This window comes from Aspergillus oryzae, mitochondrion, assembly GCF_000184455.2.
Source record: "Aspergillus oryzae RIB40 strain RIB 40 mitochondrion, complete genome".
Lineage (NCBI taxonomy): Eukaryota > Fungi > Ascomycota > Eurotiomycetes > Eurotiales > Aspergillaceae > Aspergillus > Aspergillus oryzae.
Window position 1 is genome coordinate 1 of NC_008282.1, and position 20,490 is coordinate 20,490.

The 20,490-nt window shown below is 27.3% G+C and overlaps 23 non-coding genes across 23 annotated transcripts; all 23 read left to right on the forward strand.

Moving 5' to 3' along the window:
* Window positions 1–37: 37 nt before the first annotated feature.
* On the forward strand, window positions 38–108 carry AO090002t00001. Its single transcript has one exon. It is a non-coding gene; the product is annotated as a tRNA-Asn (tRNA).
* A 3,281-nt stretch (window positions 109–3,389) lies between these two features.
* On the forward strand, window positions 3,390–3,474 carry AO090002t00002. Its single transcript has one exon. It is a non-coding gene; the product is annotated as a tRNA-Tyr (tRNA).
* Window positions 3,475–5,128: 1,654 nt separating this feature from the next.
* On the forward strand, window positions 5,129–5,200 carry AO090002t00003. The gene has a single exon. It is a non-coding gene; the product is annotated as a tRNA-Lys (tRNA).
* A 16-nt stretch (window positions 5,201–5,216) lies between these two features.
* Window positions 5,217–5,287, forward strand: AO090002t00004. Its single transcript has one exon. It is a non-coding gene; the product is annotated as a tRNA-Gly (tRNA).
* A 30-nt stretch (window positions 5,288–5,317) lies between these two features.
* AO090002t00005 lies at window positions 5,318–5,388 on the forward strand. Its single transcript has one exon. It is a non-coding gene; the product is annotated as a tRNA-Gly (tRNA).
* A 3-nt stretch (window positions 5,389–5,391) lies between these two features.
* AO090002t00006 lies at window positions 5,392–5,464 on the forward strand. The gene has a single exon. It is a non-coding gene; the product is annotated as a tRNA-Asp (tRNA).
* Window positions 5,465–5,472: 8 nt separating this feature from the next.
* Window positions 5,473–5,553, forward strand: AO090002t00007. Its single transcript has one exon. It is a non-coding gene; the product is annotated as a tRNA-Ser (tRNA).
* On the forward strand, window positions 5,554–5,625 carry AO090002t00008. The gene has a single exon. It is a non-coding gene; the product is annotated as a tRNA-Sec (tRNA).
* Window positions 5,626–5,641: 16 nt separating this feature from the next.
* Window positions 5,642–5,713, forward strand: AO090002t00009. Its single transcript has one exon. It is a non-coding gene; the product is annotated as a tRNA-Ile (tRNA).
* Window positions 5,714–5,777: 64 nt separating this feature from the next.
* AO090002t00010 lies at window positions 5,778–5,862 on the forward strand. Its single transcript has one exon. It is a non-coding gene; the product is annotated as a tRNA-Ser (tRNA).
* An 84-nt stretch (window positions 5,863–5,946) lies between these two features.
* Window positions 5,947–6,019, forward strand: AO090002t00011. Its single transcript has one exon. It is a non-coding gene; the product is annotated as a tRNA-Pro (tRNA).
* A 4,910-nt stretch (window positions 6,020–10,929) lies between these two features.
* AO090002t00012 lies at window positions 10,930–11,000 on the forward strand. The gene has a single exon. It is a non-coding gene; the product is annotated as a tRNA-Thr (tRNA).
* An 11-nt stretch (window positions 11,001–11,011) lies between these two features.
* On the forward strand, window positions 11,012–11,085 carry AO090002t00013. The gene has a single exon. It is a non-coding gene; the product is annotated as a tRNA-Glu (tRNA).
* Window position 11,086: 1 nt separating this feature from the next.
* Window positions 11,087–11,159, forward strand: AO090002t00014. The gene has a single exon. It is a non-coding gene; the product is annotated as a tRNA-Val (tRNA).
* An 8-nt stretch (window positions 11,160–11,167) lies between these two features.
* On the forward strand, window positions 11,168–11,238 carry AO090002t00015. Its single transcript has one exon. It is a non-coding gene; the product is annotated as a tRNA-Met (tRNA).
* A 3-nt stretch (window positions 11,239–11,241) lies between these two features.
* On the forward strand, window positions 11,242–11,314 carry AO090002t00016. The gene has a single exon. It is a non-coding gene; the product is annotated as a tRNA-Met (tRNA).
* A 4-nt stretch (window positions 11,315–11,318) lies between these two features.
* AO090002t00017 lies at window positions 11,319–11,400 on the forward strand. The gene has a single exon. It is a non-coding gene; the product is annotated as a tRNA-Leu (tRNA).
* On the forward strand, window positions 11,401–11,472 carry AO090002t00018. Its single transcript has one exon. It is a non-coding gene; the product is annotated as a tRNA-Ala (tRNA).
* Window positions 11,473–11,482: 10 nt separating this feature from the next.
* On the forward strand, window positions 11,483–11,555 carry AO090002t00019. The gene has a single exon. It is a non-coding gene; the product is annotated as a tRNA-Phe (tRNA).
* A 4-nt stretch (window positions 11,556–11,559) lies between these two features.
* On the forward strand, window positions 11,560–11,643 carry AO090002t00020. Its single transcript has one exon. It is a non-coding gene; the product is annotated as a tRNA-Leu (tRNA).
* A 47-nt stretch (window positions 11,644–11,690) lies between these two features.
* AO090002t00021 lies at window positions 11,691–11,763 on the forward strand. The gene has a single exon. It is a non-coding gene; the product is annotated as a tRNA-Gln (tRNA).
* A 69-nt stretch (window positions 11,764–11,832) lies between these two features.
* On the forward strand, window positions 11,833–11,904 carry AO090002t00022. Its single transcript has one exon. It is a non-coding gene; the product is annotated as a tRNA-Met (tRNA).
* A 568-nt stretch (window positions 11,905–12,472) lies between these two features.
* AO090002t00023 lies at window positions 12,473–12,543 on the forward strand. The gene has a single exon. It is a non-coding gene; the product is annotated as a tRNA-His (tRNA).
* Window positions 12,544–20,490: the final 7,947 nt, after the last annotated feature.

Consider the following 20,490-nt stretch of genomic DNA (forward strand, 5'->3'; position numbering starts at 1 on the left):
AAGTTCGAGTCTTGGATAAGAATAATAATTCTTATTAGCCCTTATAGCTCAACGGTAGAGCGGAATACTGTTAATATTTTGATAGATGTTCGATTCATCTTAAGGGCTTAAATATACATAACGCAAAACCTTAAAATCTTAAAAAGTCTAAATAAATCTAAGAAATTATTTAATTCAATAATAATGAATATAAGTATGCCACAATTAGTTCCATTCTTTTTTGTAAATCAAGTAGTATTTGCTTTTGTTGTATTAACAGTTTTAATATACGCATTAAGTAAATACATTTTACCAAGATTTGTACGTCTTTTTATTTCTCGTATCTATATAAATAAATTATAGTCTATAAAATAAAATTGACTATATCAATAAATTAAATATATAATTAACATAAAATCGTATGCGTCATTTTAATTTTGTATTAAGTCCATTGGACCAATTTGAAATTAGAGATTTATTTTCTATAAATGCTAATTTATTAGGAAATATTCATTTATCATTAACAAATATAGGTTTATATTTATCAATAGGTTTATTTTTAGCTTTATCATACAGTTTGTTAGCAACAAATAATAATAAAATAATACCAAATAGCTGATCAATCAGTCAAGAAAGTATTTATGCAACAGTACATAGTATTGTTATAAACCAACTTAACCCAACAAAAGGACAATTATATTTCCCTTTTATATATGCATTATTCATATTTATATTAGTAAATAATTTAATAGGATTGGTACCATATAGTTTTGCATCAACATCTCATTTTATTTTAACATTCTCAATGAGTTTCACTATTGTTTTAGGTGCAACATTCTTAGGATTCCAAAAACATGGATTAAAATTCTTTTCATTATTTGTACCTTCAGGTTGTCCTTTAGCATTATTACCTCTATTAGTTTTAATCGAATTCATTTCATATTTATCTAGAAATGTTTCATTAGGATTAAGACTTGCAGCTAATATACTTTCAGGTCACATGCTTTTATCTATTTTAAGTGGATTTACATATAACATTATGACTAGTGGTATATTATTTTTCTTTATAGGTTTAGTACCTTTAGCATTTATTATAGCATTCTCAGGATTAGAATTAGCTATTGCATTTATTCAAGCTCAAGTTTTCATAGTTTTAGCTTGTTCATATATTAAAGACGGATTAGATTTACACTAATCTAATACATGAATACATCTAAATTCATGAATACATCTTTTACCCTAAAAAATTTTATATTAAATACTCTAAGATAACTTATAGTATAAAAACGAATAGTATAAAATTTACATAAAAAAAAATTTTTTAATCAGTCCAATGTGTTAAAATAATTTAACACACAAAATTATTTCCTAAGGGGAAAGTATTGAAGAAGGGGTAAACGAAAATACGTTTAATACCGTGGTACCTCATTAGCAAACTAATGGGGTTGAAAGGGAGTCCCAAAATGACGTACCCCTACCATTAGGTACCTTCAGATAGAAAAATAAAGATATAAAAATTTTATGAAAATAGGAAAGTCCAAAACTTTTTAGGCATATATGTTTGGTATTATACCAAGCTTTATAAAAATATAAGGATTTTAACAGAAACTAAAAATTATTATATATACGTAAATATAAGCGTTATAATAATTGCGAACAATAAACCCTATGCTTAGTTTTAATTTAGAATTATTAAAATTTTAAACAGGAACCGGCTTAATTATATCTTTATTAAAAAAAAAAAATAATTTTTTTTTTTTATTTTTATTTACTTTATAAGTTAATAAATAAAAAAAGTAAAATGTGTATATTACAATATAGGTATGATATATACCAAAAAAATAAATTTTTTGAGTTTGATGATGGCTCTGATTGAACGCTGTCCAAGTACTTGACACATGCTAATCGAACGACTAATTAGTTTTAATAAACTAAGTAGTAGTGGTGTACAGGTGAGTAAAAGATAATTTGGCTACCTTAAAGTAAGGGGAAAATCCCTTATAAACGAAAGGAAAATAAAAGTCCGCTTTAAGATGTTAATCTTTATCTCGGGGAGTAGTAGGAAAGGTAATGACTTTTCTAGCTAAAATCCGTAGTCGTGACTGAGAGGTCGATCGACCACATTGGGTCTGAAAAAACCCCAATGCGTATTAGTACAGCAGTGAGGAATATTGGTCAATGGCCGAAAGGCTGAACCAGTAACTTGGAAGAATGTAAGTGTATTATTGTAATACAATAACGATTAACTCGTATAAAATTCTAAATAGGATAATGATAATGACAATTTCCTATTTATAAGTCTTGACCAAATTACGTGCCAGCAGTCGCGGTAATACGTAGAAGACTAGTGTTAGTCATCTTTATTAGGTTTAAAGGGTACCTAGACGGTAAATTAAACTCTAAATGAGTACTTTTTTACTAGAGTTTTATGTGAGAAGGAAGAATTTCTGGAGTAGGGATGAAATACTTTGATACCAGAAGGACTGGTAACGGCGAAGGCATCCTTCTATGTAAAAACTGACGTTGAGGGACGAAGGCTTGGGTAGCAATAAGGATTAGATACCCTAGTAGTCCAAGCAGAAAATGATGAATGTCATAGGCTAGATTTAAAATTTAGTCTATAAATGAAAGTGTAAGCATTCCACCTCAAGAGTAATATGGCAACATATAAACTGAAATCATTAGACCGTTTCTGAAACCAGTAGTGAAGTATGTTATTTAATTCGATAACCCGCGAAAAACCTTACCACAGTTTGAATAACAATAAAATTGTTACAAGCGCTGCACGGCTGTCTTTAGTTAATGTCGTGAGATTTGGTTAACTCCTCTAATTAACGAAAACCCTCACTTTATTTGAATACATAAAGTGGTTCGCCACTACATTGGACCAGATAATAGGGATTAAGACAAGTCATCATGGCCTAAATACTGTGGGCTATAGACGTGCCACATACGCCTTAACAAAGGGATGCGATATTGTGAAATGGAGCTAATCCCCAAAATTGGATATAATATGGATTGTAGTCTGTAACTCGACTACATGAATAAGGAATTACTAGTAATCGTGAATCACCATCGTCACGGTGAATTTAATCTCAGCTAGGTACTAACCACTCGTCAGGCGCTGAAAGGAGTATGTGCAATAAGTTTGATTTGCTTATGTATTAATATATATAATCAGGTATATAAATATGTAAGTATTATTTTCGTATGCATGACTTTGATTGGTGTTAAGTCGAAATATGGTTCGTGTAATGGAAATTGCACGGGATGAATAAATTTTAACAAAAAAAATTCATAAGGTATATATATATAAAATATAAATATATTTTATATAATCTTTTATAGGTATAAGATTTTTTTTTCAACTGGTTCAAATCCAGAAAAAGATAAATTATATATATATAATAAGGAAGGGTCCGTTTGTTGGTTTACGGGTTGAGCTGTAAACTCAATGGCTATAGGCCATCGAAGGTTCGATTCCTTTTCTTCCTATCTCAAGAATAGTCCAATTTCGATATTTTATATATGTATAAAATGATGAGAGATAAAGAATTCTTAATTTTTATGAATAATATTTTTTTATTAAATGATTATATAACTAATGGATTTAGAATAGAATTTGTAGATGTTATCTATTTAATTTCTATTTTATTTGGAGTATTAACTATTGTAAGTAGAAATCCTATAGTTTCTGTATTATTTTTAATAGGTTTATTTGTAAATATAGCTGGTTTATTAATATTAGTTGGATGTAATTATATTGGATTATCTTATATATTAGTATATGTAGGTGCTGTTTCAATTTTATTCCTTTTTATATTAATGTTAATAAATATCAGAATTTCTGAATTATTAAGTGAGACTAATAATGATATACCTTTAGCTGTATTAACAGTTTTACTATTCTATTATATAATAGGACAAGTATTACCTTCTAATTTAACAGATAATACTATTGTTTCTTCTTTATCAAATTCATTTTCTGAAGTCTATAACGTACAATTAGATAATGAGTTTTTAAATATGGTAAACTTAAAACATGAAATAGCATATGCTAGTAGTAAAAGTTGAGATAGCTCATTAGTAGAGTTTACACATATAACTGGAATAGGTAATATTATGTATACTAGTTATTCATTATGATTAATCATAAGTTCTGTTATATTACTATTAGGTATGGTAGGTGCCATAGTAATAACTATTAAACAAAAATAGTAATTTATGGAAAGTTACGTTTAACATAATTAATATTATATGATCTATCAATCAAAAAGAAATTTCCAAAATCATCCGTTTCATTTAGTTTCTCCATCACCTTGACCTTTATTTACAAGTGTATCATTATTTATTCTTACAACTGCTACAGTTTTATTTATGCATGGTTTTCAAAGTTTTGAGTACTTAGTACCTGTAGCTGTAATTAATGTAGCTTACGTAATGGGTTTATGATTTAGAGATGTTATCTCAGAAGGAACATATTTAGGTAATCACACAAATGCAGTTCAAAAAGGATTAAATTTAGGAGTAGGTTTATTTATTATCTCAGAAGTATTCTTTTTCTTAGCAATATTCTGAGCATTCTTCCACAGTGCAATATCACCTAGTGTTGAATTAGGAGCACAATGACCACCTTTAGGTATACAAGCTGTAAATCCTTTTGAATTACCATTATTAAATACAGTAATTTTATTATCATCAGGTGTTACAATTACTTATGCTCATCATTCATTAATACAAGGTAATAGAAAAGGAGCATTATATGGAACAGTTGTTACAATTCTATTAGCAGTTATTTTCACAATCTTCCAAGGTGTAGAATATTCAGTATCTTCATTCACTATATCTGATAGTGTTTACGGATCATGTTTCTACTTTGGAACAGGTTTCCACGGATTACACGTTATTATAGGAACTGCATTCTTAGCAGTAGGTTTATGACGTTTAGCTGCATATCACTTAACAGATCACCATCATCTTGGTTATGAATCAGGAATTTTATACTGACACTTTGTTGACGTAGTATGATTATTCCTTTATATATCAGTGTACTACTGAGGTTATTAAATATAAATGAAAAAAATTTTTTTTTTTATTTTTTTATTTATTAAATAAAATAAATATATTATATTTTATAAAAGTTATATAAGAGACTTTAGTTTAAAGGTAAAACATGTGACTTTTAATCATTACCATATGGGTTCAAGTCCCATAAGTCTTAGTTTCTTTTACTATAAATGACTATAAGTTAACGGTAGACTGCTTATTTACCATATAAGATGTGCTGATTCGAATTCAGCTAGTCATATTATATAAGTATAATATAAAAAAAAATAAAATGGCTATAAGTTAATGGTAGACTGTTCGTTTTCCATACGAAGTGTGCTGATTCGAATTCAGCTAGCCGTAAAAGGGTTAATAACTTAATTGGTAAAGAGTTTTCTTGTCAGGAAAATTGATGCCGGATCGAGACCGGTTTAACCCGTAATAAAAGGAAAAGTTGCTATTGGTAGGGTAAGATATTTGCTAAATATTGTGTTTTTACACTTAGATGTTCGATTCATCTCTTTTCCGAAGAGCATAGTTTAATAGGCAAAACTGTAAGCTTCAACCTTATATTTCTTAGTTCAAATCTAAGTGCTCTTGAAGTTATATATTAATTGATTCTTTAACTTAACTGGTAAAGTGTGTTCTTGATAAGGATATGTTCAGTGTTCGAGTCACTGAAGAATCATTTTTGATTATATATAGCAGCTACGCGACTCCTTGCAGCGGAAGTCAAGGAAATAAAAAATTTAAGAGAGTTGGCTGAGTGGTTTAAGGCGGCTAGCTTGAGTCTAGCTAAAGGTAAAACTTTCATATGTTCGAATCATATACTCTCTGATATAGCTAAATTACTTATTTAATTAAATTATATTAATCATAATTATAGATAGATAATATACTATTATATTTATCTATAATTTACAGGTTAGAGCCAGGTTGGTTAGGCGTCTCATTTGGGTTGAGGAGTAGTTATGTTCGAATCATAATAACCTGAAGTATAAATTTAATTTATGAGTGTATTTTGCAATATAGACAATATGAAAGATATATTTCATGCGCTTTGCGCATGGCAAGTATATAAAGAAATTATTATGGATAATTAGCTATATATTAAAGAATAACTAGTAAATCTAGTTTCTAAGAGAAATCGAATAATAAACGAAGTGAATTGAAATATCTTAGTAACTTTAGGAAAAGAAATCAAACGAGATTGTTATTTGGTGCAAACTAAATAACAAGAGCCTATTAACAAAACTTGTTAAAGTAAAATGGATTAAAATCTGTTTGAATATAGGGGAACCTTCCTCTAAGGCTAAATATGATATATAAGCGATAGTGAAAAGTACCGTGAGGTAAAATTTGAAATAGTAGTTTTATAAGCAGCTCGAGTGAAAATTTAAATAAGTAATAAGAGTGTACCTTTTGCATAATGGGTCAGCAAGTTAATTTTAGATGCAAGCAATGATTTCGTGCGCTTTGCGCATGGAACTAGCTTAGATAAACCAATTATGAGAAAATGAATAAGTATCTAGAATTAGACCCGAAGGCTAGTGATCTTACCATGGTCAGGATTATAAAAGTCCGAACGGGTTATCGTTGTATAGATATCCGAAGAATTGTGGTAAGTTAGTGAAAGACAAAACTGACTAGTATAGCTGGTTTTCCGCGAAACCTATATGAGTAGGTAATTTAACTAACATCTTAGCAGGTACAGAACTGTGATCTCGGACAATATCTTTTGATTTTGTCAACATCGGGGGGTTGTAGTGACTTTACCGGAGAGTATTTGCACTCGGAATGGCAAAGATGAATGTTGAATAATCGGACATAGTGCGATAAGGTTGTATGTCTAAAGGGAAACAGCCCAGAACAAGAGTTAAGGTTCCAAAATTATTGTTGAGTGAAATTAAGGATGTTTTTTTTAAAAACAATCAGGAAATAGGCTTAGAAGCGGCCATTTTTTGAAGACCTCGTAACAGAGCACTGATTAATTAAATTTAGAAAAAAACACCGAAAATTTAACGGATCTAAACAATATACCGAAACCTTGTACACATATTTATAATATTAATATTGTATATGTGGGGTAGCGGAACATTGGATAAATATTAATTATTATTTCTTCTAAGAAGTAATAAGTATGGATTATTATTAAAAATATTTATTTATTAAAGATATTTATGTAATATTATTATACCTAAAAGGTATAATGTTTAGATGAATATATAGATAGATTATATCTGTCTTTATTATTAATATAATCCATCGATATAATCCAAGAGAGAATGCTGACATGAGTAACGAAAAAGGAATATCCTCGCCTTAAGCTTATGGTATTATATTTAATTTTCGGTATCTAAAAGTATTAATCAAAAGGTAATTTTGATGATATTTATATATAAATACTTAAAAATAAAAAACAAAACCTTTAACAAGTAATAAAGGTTCTGGAAAATTTTTTATTTTTATTAAGTGAAGTATAATGCAATATAGGTATATTATAATTTATATAATTTTCTTGTTACAAGTTTTCAAGATTGTATAGATTTTATCTATATTAAATATATTTTCTTTTTTATACTATTGTATAAGTAAGGTTTATATATACCGTACCTAGATACTATCACAAGTAAGCAAGTAGAGAATACAAAGGCGTTTGAGTGAACAATCATTAAGGAACTCGGCAAATTGACTACCGTAACTTCGGGATAAGGAGGGCCATTATGATTAGTTTAACATATCTTATGATATGATTTAATTAAACTAATCATAAGAGGAAACATGAAATAATGTTGTACGACTGTTTAATAAAAACACAGCACTCTGCAAAGATAAAATATCAAAGTATTGAGTGTGATGTCTGCCCAATGTCGGCTGGGTAACGGATTTACCTTGGTTTTTAACTGAGGTTTTGAAGGATACCCCGATTAATGGCGGCCTTACCTATGAGGGTCCTAAGGTAGCGAAATACCTTGGCCGTTAAATGCGGTCCTGCATGAATGACTTAACGATACAACAGCTGTCTCGATGATTGTCTCAGTGAAATTGGAATAGCAGTGCAGATACTGTTTACCTCTAGATAGACGAGAAGACCCTATGCAGCTTTACTGTTACTAATTGCAAGAGTGGAAATTTAGGATGATTTCGAGTGTATAAGGTAGTTGTTTGATAACAATGAAACACCTTTATTCGTTTCCTACTATATGCTCTTGAGGATTGGGAGGCAGTTTATGCGGGGCACAGATCCCACAAAAAGTACCTGGGTATATCCAAAGTTCATTTTGTAAATTTGTAAATTTCTTTACAAATATTTTAATTTGTTATAATTATATTCATAATTATACAGTTATTGTTAGATTAAGTTCAATATTTATTTTTTATTTAAGTAAGATTTTAACTATATGGTGAATAGATGTATTTTAAACTTTACCCGGGGAGGGAGTGATCCAACTCCGGGATATTTAAAAGTTTTTTCTCATATTAATATTGTATTTTATCTTTATTGATATGATAATTAATTATACTTTAAAAGTTTAATGGCTAAATCTTGCTTTACTGTTTGACCTACAAGTCTATCAGTCGCGTAAGCGGGGCATATGATCACAAGATGCATAAAGGAAAGGTCTTGGATTATAGAAAAAGTTACGCTAGGGATTTATATCTGTGAGTCCTCCAATATTTAAAAATATTGGTAATATATTGGGTAAATTTCAAAGATAACTTATAAATAAATTAAGTGTATTTGAAGCGAAACTTATTTTAGCAAAAGTAGCAGTAGTTCTGCGCTTAATTTTAGGATTAAATCCTAAGATAAAATAAGGACGTTCAACGACTAAAAGGTGAGTATTGCTAACAATAATCCTTTTTTTAATGCCCAACATCTTTATTAACTAAAAGAAAAAAATTGTATAATAATTATTAGTAATAATAATGAAATAGACTTGGTTTTATACCAAGCTTAAATATTATATAATTAATTTGATTAATTATATTAATATTATAATTAAATATAAATATGCTAAATATTATAAAATCAAAATTAAAAAATACATATAAGAAAAAATCATTAAATAGTGAAAATGTTACTATACGTAATAAAGATTTAGTTCCTGCTGTAAGAGATTGAAAAAATAGTATTTATGTTTACAACAAAAATTCTTTAAGTTTGATACCTGTTGCAAGCAGATTAGTAATGAAATTAATTAAAGGTTATTTTAATTCATATAATTTAAATATAGAATCTAAATTAAGAAAAGAAAAATTACGTCGTAGATTAAGAAAATTATCTACAAATAAAATCTTTATTAGTGATGGTGAATTTAAACATACTAATGATAATGTAAATATAACATTATATGTATATAATAGACAAAGACTTAATTACTTATTAAAATTAAGAAAAAGATATCTAAGTTTATTTAGAAAGGTTACATTTGTAAGAAAATTACAGTTAATAAGAAATGTAGGATTGAATATCTTAAACAAACAACAAGAAAAAAGTAAAATATTAACAAATGTTTTACCTAATTATAGTTCAAAAGTATATTCAGTACAAAATCTTTATTATAGAAATTTTATAAAAAAATCTCTTAAAAGATTAAAATACTACATGTATTATAAACAATTACTTTATATTAATAAAGCTAAATTTGAAAATTCATATTTACAAGGTTTAATAAATTTAGTAAGAAAAATATATAAAAAAAATGTAGAATTTAATATTATTAATTTAAAATACTTTTATTATAATAGTGATATTTTTACACAACCTTTAGTATTAAAATTAAGAAAAAAAAGAAAATTATTAAGATATCTTAAAGCTTTAGTTAGAAAAGCAAAAATTAAAGATATTAAATTAAATGAAAGATCAAAATATTTTTTTGAATTAGAAAATTTATTTAAATTAAATAATCTTGATACTACAAATAATTTATTAAATAAATTAATAGAACAAAATAAAACAAGTTCAAAAGATCTTAAAAAAGTTGTATTAAATGATATAAAATTTAAAAGAGTATCAGGTGTTAGATTAGAAGCTGCAGGTAGATTAACTAGACGTTATACAGCTTCAAGATCTCAACACAAAGTTAGATATAGTGGTAATTTAATAAATGCTTATTCTTCTATTAAAGGTTATCCTTCAGCTGTAATAAGAGGAAATTATAAACCTAATATACAATATACTAAATTAAATTCTAAATCACGTATTGGATCTTTTGGTGTTAAAGGTTGAGTAAGTGGTGTTTAATAATTAAATTTAAATATACCTAAATTAGTTAATAAAGATGATGAAATAGTCTGAACCATTTTGAGAAAAATGGAAATAAAAGGAAAAACCTTTTATGATAACATAAATTGAACAGGCTAATTTGCGCAAGAGAGTACAAATTGAGTGCGCGGTTTGGCACCTCGATGTCGGCTTAGCTCATCCACATGAATGCAAAAATCATGAAGGGTTCGACTGTTCGTCGATTAAAGAGCTACATGAGCTGGGTTTAATACGTCGTGAGACAGTATGGTTTCTATCTTCTAGAGGGAATTAAAGTAGAATAAAGATAGCCCCTTCGTACGAAAGGAGTTGGGTATATTGACCTATGGTTTACCTGTTGTTTATGTTATATATTATTATACATAATATATCATTTACTTATACTTAAGTAAATTGTTCACATAGGCATGGCAGGAAGGCTACGTCAGTTAAAGATAAGTGCTGAAAGCATTTAAGCGCGAAGCTTACTTTAGGATACTTTTAAACGTAGTAGAACACTACGAGTATAATTGTTATATACCCTTCGGGGTTCTAATGATTAATAGGCTTTAGTTGTACTAATCTTAACATTTTTAGACATAAAGTACTAATTATTAATATACTAAATATTTCACATATCGTATAAATTAAATTTAGCCCGGTTAGCATAAAAGTAATGCAACCGTTTTGTAATCGGTAGAAGCAAGTGCGATACTTGCACTGGGCTATAAAATTAAAGACCCAATGGTCAAGTTTGGTTAAGACATAACATTTTCACTGTTAGTGCGGGAGTTCAAATCTCCCTTGGGTTGAAAGAAATTAGCTCAGTTGGTAGAGCTGTCGCTTTACACGCGAAAGGTCAGGTGTTCAAGTCACCTATTTCTTAATTATAAATGCGGATTGATGTAATAGTAACATAGATGGCTCATGACCAAAATATTTAGGTGCAATTCCTAAATCCGCAACCAAAGGCTATAGCTTAATCGGTAAAGCGAACCACTCATGATGGTTTGAGTAAATGTTCAAGTCATTTTAGCCTTAAATAATCCGAGTGCTGGAATTGGTAGACAGTCTTAACTTAAGTTTAAGTGACGCAAGTCGTAAACGTTCGAATCGTTTCTCGGATAGGGGTTATAGTTTAACTGGTAAAACGGCGATTTTGCATATCGTTATTTCAGGATCGAGTCCCGATAACTCCAAGATAAAATAGCTTGAGAAGCTCAATTGGTAGAGCGGATCACTGAAGATGATTAGGTTATAAGTTCAAGTCTTATCTCGAGCAATAAATGGGTATGCTGAAATTTGGTAACCAGGTTCCGCTTAGGACGGAATAGTTTTATACTTTACAAGTTCAAGTCTTGTTACCCATATAGTTTAGTTAATTTTTAATAGTTAAAAAAAAAAAGTTTATATATTATATGTTGTCGACTAATCGGTAAGTCATAAATTTTTGGTATTTACTATTGGGTGTTCGAGTCGCCCCAACATAATATCTAATCTTAATCTTATATTTGCTAGCTTTTGGGGTACCGCATTCGTGCCTAAGGGCGCAGATTACCGCTAGGATAGTTCAATCGGTAGAACAATAATTTCATGAATTAAGAATGAGAATTCGAGTTTCTCTCCTGGCTCAGCAGAATTAAATAAAATTAGTAATTTATGGAAAGTTACGTTTAAATTAATTAATAAGAATATGATCAAAACACTTAATAGTTTTATAGAAGATTCATTTTTCTTGACACAAATCGTTTTCGATTTTTCGATAAATAAAATCAGTAATTTATGAAAAGTTACCTTTAAATTAATCAATATAAATATGATCAAAACACTTAATAGTTTTATAGAAGATCCATTCTTCTTGACACAAACCGTCTCGGTCTCCGATTTTTTTCTTCTAATTTAGTTATAGAGATAAATAAAACATTATTATATGAAATATACAATAAATATTGTTATTTATTTTTAATTTTAATTTTTATTTTTATTAGTATTTTTATTATATTAGTTTTTGTTAGCCTACTCTTTTTGCTAACAAAAACCTTCATTTAGGACCAAGCGTCATAAATATTATAGTTGATAAAAAAACTAAAAAAATTTACTTTCCGGTTGATGTTTTTAAGAAGTATATGGAAATACTTGAATCTATTTTATATAAAAAATAAAATTTAATTATATATATATGAAATTCATATATATAAGGTGGGTGTAGTTCAACGGTAGAACAGCTGTATGTGGCATAGTATATCCTAGTTCGATTCTAGGTACCCTCCCTAAATAACGTAATTATGTAATGTTATTCACATAACTTTAAATTCGTTTTCACGAAGAACAAAAATAAATTATTTTTTTGTTAGATAATTTAACAAAATATAATATTTCATTTGGAAGAGGTTTTTCAACTTCAACTAAAAAAGAAGATGTTGCCTCGATAAGTAGTCAAGAAAGTTCATCTTTTTTAACTTTAAAACAACCTACAGAATGACAAGAAAGATGATTTTTATCATCTAACGCTAAAGATATTGGTACTTTATACTTAATGTTTGCATTATTCTCAGGTTTATTAGGTACAGCATTTTCTGTACTTATAAGATTAGAATTATCTGGACCAGGTGTTCAATATATTGCAGATAACCAATTATATAATAGTATAATAACAGCTCATGCTATTATGATGATTTTCTTTATGGTTATGCCAGCTTTAATCGGAGGTTTTGGTAATTTCTTATTACCATTATTAGTGGGAGGACCTGATATGGCATTCCCTAGACTAAATAACATTAGTTTCTGATTATTAGTTCCTAGTTTACTATTATTTGTTTTCTCTGCAACTATAGAAAATGGTGCTGGTACAGGTTGAACTTTATATCCTCCTTTATCTGGAATCCAATCACACAGTGGACCAAGTGTTGATTTAGCAATTTTTGGTTTACACTTAAGTGGTATCAGTAGTATGTTAGGTGCTATGAATTTTATTACAACTATTTTAAATATGAGAAGTCCAGGTATACGTTTACATAAATTGGCTTTATTTGGTTGAGCTGTAATAATAACAGCAGTGTTATTATTATTATCATTACCTGTATTAGCCGGAGGTATTACTATGGTTTTAACTGATAGAAACTTCAATACTTCATTCTTTGAAGTAGCCGGAGGTGGTGATCCTATTTTATTCCAACATCTGTTCTGATTCTTCGGACATCCGGAAGTTTACATTTTAATTATACCAGGATTTGGTATAATTAGTACAGTTATTGCCGCAGGATCAGGTAAAAACGTATTCGGTTACTTAGGTATGGTTTATGCCATGATGTCTATTGGTGTTTTAGGTTTCATAGTTTGAAGTCATCACATGTATACTGTTGGTTTAGATGTTGATACAAGAGCTTATTTCACAGCTGCTACTTTAATTATTGCAGTTCCTACTGGAATTAAAATATTCAGTTGATTAGCTACTTGTTATGGTGGATCATTACACTTAACACCTCCTATGTTATTTGCATTAGGATTTGTTGTGTTATTCACTATTGGAGGATTAAGTGGTGTTGTTTTAGCCAATGCATCACTTGACGTTGCTTTCCATGATAAACACTATGTATTATTTACAATTTTTTCTATCTTATTATTAAATAATAATAATATACGATGGTAAAAGTAATAATAATATATGATATAATAATAATGAATATATTAAAATGTTTTGGGTTGGTTTAATGGATGGAAATGGTAATATACAAATTAATCATTTTCGTAAAAAATCTTTACAATATAGACTTATAATTAAATTAAATTATAATAAATTAAATTATAATATGTTAATTGAAATAGCTAAAGTTATAGGAGGTGAAGTAAGAATTGTAAATTCAAATAAAGAAGTTATTTGAACAGTTGATGAAAAAAAAAAAATATTCAATTGTGTTGAAATTTTTGAAAAATATTCTCCTTTAACTTCGAGATTAATTTGCCAATTAAACTTTTTAAAAGTTTGTTTAAAAGATACTTCAGTAAATAATTATTTATTAAATAGAAATTTAAAGTATAGTTCTAAATCTAATCTTATTAAAAATTTTAATAAAAATAATAATTTTATTATTCCTGATTATTTTCCTATTTGATTAAGTGGGTTTATTGAAGCTAAAGGTTGCTTTTTAATAAGAGAAAATGGAAATCATTCATTTTCAATAAAAATGAATGATGATTATTATTTATTAAATATTATTAAAAATTTCTTTTCTGTAAGTGTTAAAATTAAAAATCCTTCTAAAACTTTTTATTTATTAGAAATTTATAAAAAAGAAACTTTAAATTATATTATAAGTCATTGTAAATTATATCCTTTATTGGGTAATAAATCCAAATCTTTAGATATATTTATTAAAAATATTTCAAAATAGTAAGTGTCATGTTGTATGCCACCATGGAATAAAATTTTTCATTTTTTTTTTATTCCGGTAATAATAATTATAATTATTGCTAACGGTAAATACTTATATTATTTTTTTTAAAGCAAAAAAATTTATTATGATATTTGAGAATACCGTGGAAACCAAAGCAAATTGAATTTGTTAGTAGGTTCCGTAGAGGCCAAACGTGGCAATCGAAAGCTTATTAAGTTAAGTAATTAGATAAGTTATGGTCCGATCCATCATGGGAGTGATGCAAAAAATGAAATTAATAATTATTATGTTTATCAAAGATAATTATAATAATATTAATCTTGTGAAAATTATAGACTTATGAATATTTTCACATCTTATATATTACTATAGTATTAATACTAGTAATATTAAGTTTAATGTTTAAATTAACATTTTATAAATTTTTTAATTTTTTTAAATTGATATCAAAGGTATCTATAGCTAAACCTCATTGTTTTGCAAGTAAACCTTTAGAATCTAATGTTGATATACTTGAGATTGTTACTGAATTGGCTAGATTGTTACCTCAATTAGCTGATTTTATCAATCAATTTAATAATCAAATTATAACACATGATATTAATGTAGTTACTGATGCACAAGGTAATTTATCTATACAAGTACCAGATGGTATATCAAAAGCTCAAGCTAAACTTATTTCGGCTAGAGTTAATCTTCTGGATAACTTAATACATACTCATCTAGATAAAACAGAAAATTTATTACATCTAGGTATATCAGTTGAAGAGGATTTATTTGATATAGATCCTAATTATGAGACAAAATTAACTGATCATGTCTCACAATTTAATAGATTAAAAAATTCATATAAACATTAAAAATAAAAAAAACTTGAATATTAAATTTAATATAAACATTAATAACTTACTATAAACATGATTAATTATTAAATCTATTGATTTTTTTTTTTTTTGTTTAGTAACAAAGACTTACTATGTAGTTGCTCATTTCCACTATGTATTATCTATGGGTGCTGTTTTTGCTTTATTTAGTGGTTGATATTTCTGAATACCTAAATTATTAGGTTTATCATATGATCAATTTGCAGCTAAAGTACATTTCTGAATTTTATTTGTTGGTGTTAATCTAACATTCTTCCCACAACACTTCTTAGGTTTACAAGGTATGCCTAGAAGAATAAGTGATTATCCTGATGCTTTCTATGGTTGAAATTTAGTAAGTAGTGTTGGTTCTATTATTAGTGTTGTAGCTACATGATATTTCTTAACTATTATTTATAAACAATTAACAGAAGGTAAAGCAGTTTCAAGATATCCTTGATTAACTCCACAATTATTTAGTGATACATTCCAAGTGTTATTCACTAGAAATAATAGTTCATTAGAATGATGTTTAACAAGTCCACCTAAACCTCATGCTTTTGCAAGTTTACCTGTACAATCAAGTATGGTTTAGTGTTGTTGGTGGTGTGTTATGTCTTAATGGACGAAGTGTATGTCCAGCTACAATTGAAGAGAGAGATTTTTATATAAGATCCTTTAATGATAGAATAGACGATATACATAACCACATAGATAATATTAGAGAGCTAAGTGGAGGTACAAGAGCTATAACTATTGCTAGAGGACTACCCCATACAGATCTATAGGAGATTAATGTTTATATAGTTTTTTTAAATTATGAATTATTGATATTAAATTTAGATAAAACTTATTTATTTTAAGTTTTAGTATTTACAAATAAATATAATATATATATATTAATCGAGGTTACCTCTACTAAATGGCTGTACACTAATATTTATAATATATTATGATACAAGCAGCAAAAATAATTGGAACAGGAATGGCTACAACAGGTTTAATCGGAGCTGGTGTAGGTATCGGAGTTGTTTTCGGTGCACTAATATTAGGTGTAGCTAGAAATCCATCATTAAGAGGACAATTATTCTCTTATGCTATTCTAGGTTTTGCTTTTGCTGAAGCAACTGGATTATTCGCATTAATGATGGCTTTCTTATTATTATATGTAGCCTAATATAGCCATTTTTTATTATTATTTTTTTTTTTTTTTTATTAATTTTTCCTTAAAATTAAAAATATTTAATAATATATTTTAATATAAAGATAATATAAATCTATATATTATTAATAATAATATTATTGGTGTATAATATATATATATATATATTAACACCTAGGTGTTAACCTTAATAATTTACGAGTATAAATAATTTATCATGACAACTACAACTTTTTTTTTATTCTTAATACCAGTATTAGCAATAATATTGTTAGCAGTAAATTTGATTCTTTCTCCCCACAATCCATATCAAGAAAAAGATAGCGCTTTTGAATGTGGTTTTCATTCTTTCTTAGGACAGAATAGAACACAGTTCAGTATATCTTTCTTTATATTTGCCCTATTATTCTTATTATTTGATTTAGAAATTTTATTAGTTTACCCTTATGTGGTAAGTGCATATACAAACGGAATATATGGTTTAGTAATTATGTTAGTATTTTTCCTAGTATTAACTTTAGGATTTGCCTTTGAACTAGGGAAAAATGCTTTAAAAATTGAAAGTAGACAAGGTTATAATTTTAATTATAAATCTTGAAGTGGTTATTCATTAATATATAATTAATTTGTAATTACTATTTTGAATATTAGGGTGGAATAATTTTAATTATTTGATTATAAATAATTTTAATCAAATAATACTTAGATTATTATTAATCTAAGGAGTATAATTTTTTACATGATTTAACATGATTAAAAGGTTAGCTCATTTGGACTAGTTATAAAAATAAATGAATATTATAAATATATATAAATGCTTTTAGATATATTAAAAGGACATTTACTATTGGATGCTCCTACTCCTTGAGGTTTATTTTTCCAAGATAGCGCTTCACCTCAAATGGAAGGAATAGAAGAATTACATAATAATATTATGTTTTATTTAGCTGTTATCTTATTCACAGTTACATGAATGATGATAACAATTATAAGAAATTTTGTAGCTACAAAATCTCCTATAGCACATAAATATTTAAACCATGGTACATTAATAGAATTAATTTGAACAATTACACCTGCGTTTATTTTAATATTAATCGCATTCCCTTCATTCAAATTATTATATTTAATGGATGAGGTTATGGATCCTTCATTAGTAGTTTATGCTGAAGGTCATCAATGATATTGAAGTTATCAATATCCTGACTTTACAAATGAAGAAAATGAGTTTATTGAATTTGATTCATATATAGTACCAGAAAGTGACTTAGAAGATGGTCAATTTAGAATGTTAGAAGTAGATAACAGAGTTATTATACCAGAGTTAACTCACACTAGATTTGTAATCTCAGCTGCAGATGTTATACATTCTTATGCTTGTCCATCTTTAGGTATAAAAGCTGATGCATACCCAGGAAGATTAAATCAAGCTTCTGTTTATGTAAATCGTCCTGGAACATTCTTTGGACAATGTTCAGAAATTTGTGGTATACTACATAGCTCTATGCCTATTGCAATACAATCTGTATCTATTAAAGATTTCTTATTATGATTAAGAGATCAAATGGAAGGTTAATTAGATTAAATTATAATATAGTTATATTTTAGTTTAATAATTATATAGTACTTAGAATAATAAGATATAAAATATAATATCTTACTTAATGTTTTATATAAATATTTATTTATATATAGGCGTGTTAATTTAATGGTAGAATATCGTGCTACGGACACGTAAATATAAGTTCAAGTCTTATACACGTCTTTGACAATATAGTAATATATTGTTTATCAAAAAATAATAATATAGTATAGATAAATCAAAATAAAAATTTTTATACAATGAATTTTTCAATATTTTTATTCCTTATAGGAATATTAGGTTTCGTTTTAAATAGAAAAAATATTATACTAATGCTAATTTCTATAGAAATTATGTTATTATCAATAACATTCTTGATATTAATTAGTTCACTTAGTTTTGATGATATTTTAGGACAAACTTTTGCTATTTATATTATAACAATAGCAGGAGCAGAATCTGCAATAGGTTTAGGAATTTTAGTTGCATATTATAGATTAAGAGGAAGTATATCAATACAATATAAATAATGTATTTAACATTGATAATTTTACCTTTATTAGGTTCAATAGTTTCAGGTTTCTTTGGTAGAAAAGTTGGAGTAAGTGGAGCACATTTAATAACATGTACTTCAGTTATAACAACAACATTCTTAGCTATATTAGCTTTTTTTGAAGTAGGTTTTAATAATATACCTGTAACAATACATGTAGCAAGATGAATTGATGTAGAATCACTAAACGTATTATGAAATTTCAGATTTGATTCATTAACTGTTTCTATGTTATTACCTGTATTAATAGTATCTAGTTTAGTACACGTATATTCTATAAGTTATATGAGTCATGATCCTCATAATCAAAGATTCTTTAGTTATTTAAGTTTATTCACTTTTATGATGATTATTCTTGTAACAGGTAATAATTTTTTAATAATGTTTGTAGGTTGAGAAGGTGTTGGTGTTTGTTCATATTTATTAGTAAATTTCTGATTTACTAGAATAGCAGCAAACCAAAGTTCTTTATCTGCAATATTAACTAATAGAGTAGGTGATACTTTATTAACTGTAGGTATGTTTGCTATATTATGATCTTTTGGTAATATAGATTATGGTACAGTATTTGCATTAGCTCCATATTACAATGAAACAATAATTACAATTATTGGAATTTGTTTATTAATAGGTGCTACAGCTAAAAGTTCACAAGTTGGTTTACATATTTGATTACCTCAAGCTATGGAAGGTCCTACACCTGTATCTGCTTTAATTCACGCAGCTACTATGGTTACAGCAGGAGTATACTTATTAATGAGATCATCACCTTTAATTGAGTATAGTTCAACTGTATTAGTACTTTGTTTATGATTAGGTGCTATAACTACAGTATTTAGTTCTTTAATTGGTTTATTCCAACAAGATATTAAAAAAGTTATTGCTTATTCAACTATGAGTCAATTAGGTATGATGGTAATAGCTGTTGGTTTATCAAGTTATAACTTAGCTTTATTCCATTTAGTTAATCATGCTTTCTATAAAGCATTATTATTCTTAGGTGCTGGTTCAGTTATACACGCTGTAGCAGATAATCAAGATTTTAGAAGATATGGAGGTTTAAGAGAATTCTTACCTTTAACATATTCAGTTATGTTAATAGCTTCATTAAGTTTAGTAGCTGTGCCTTTTATGACAGGATTCTATTCTAAAGATTTTATACTTGAGTCTGCATATGGACAATATTACCTATCAAGTACTATAGTTTACTTTGTAGCAACAATAGGTGCTATGTTTACTACACTTTATTCAGCTAAAGTCTTATATCTAACATTCTTAGCTAATCCTAATGGTCCTTTAGTTAGCTATAAACATGCTCATGAAGGTGACTTGTTCCTGACTATACCATTAATTATTTTAGCTATTTTTTCAATATTCTTTGGATACTTAACTAAAGATATTTTTATAGGATTAGGTACTGGTTTCTTTACAGATAATAGTTTATTTATTCATCCTAGTCATGAAATTATGTTAGATACTGAATTTGCTGTACCTACATTCTTTAAATTATTACCTTTTGTATTTACTGTATCATTAAGTGTAATTTCTGTATTATTATCAGAATTCTTACCTAAATTATTAATTAATTTTAAATTCTCTAGATTAGGTTATAATATCTTTAGTTTCTTTAATCAAAGATTCTATATAGAATTATTCTATAATA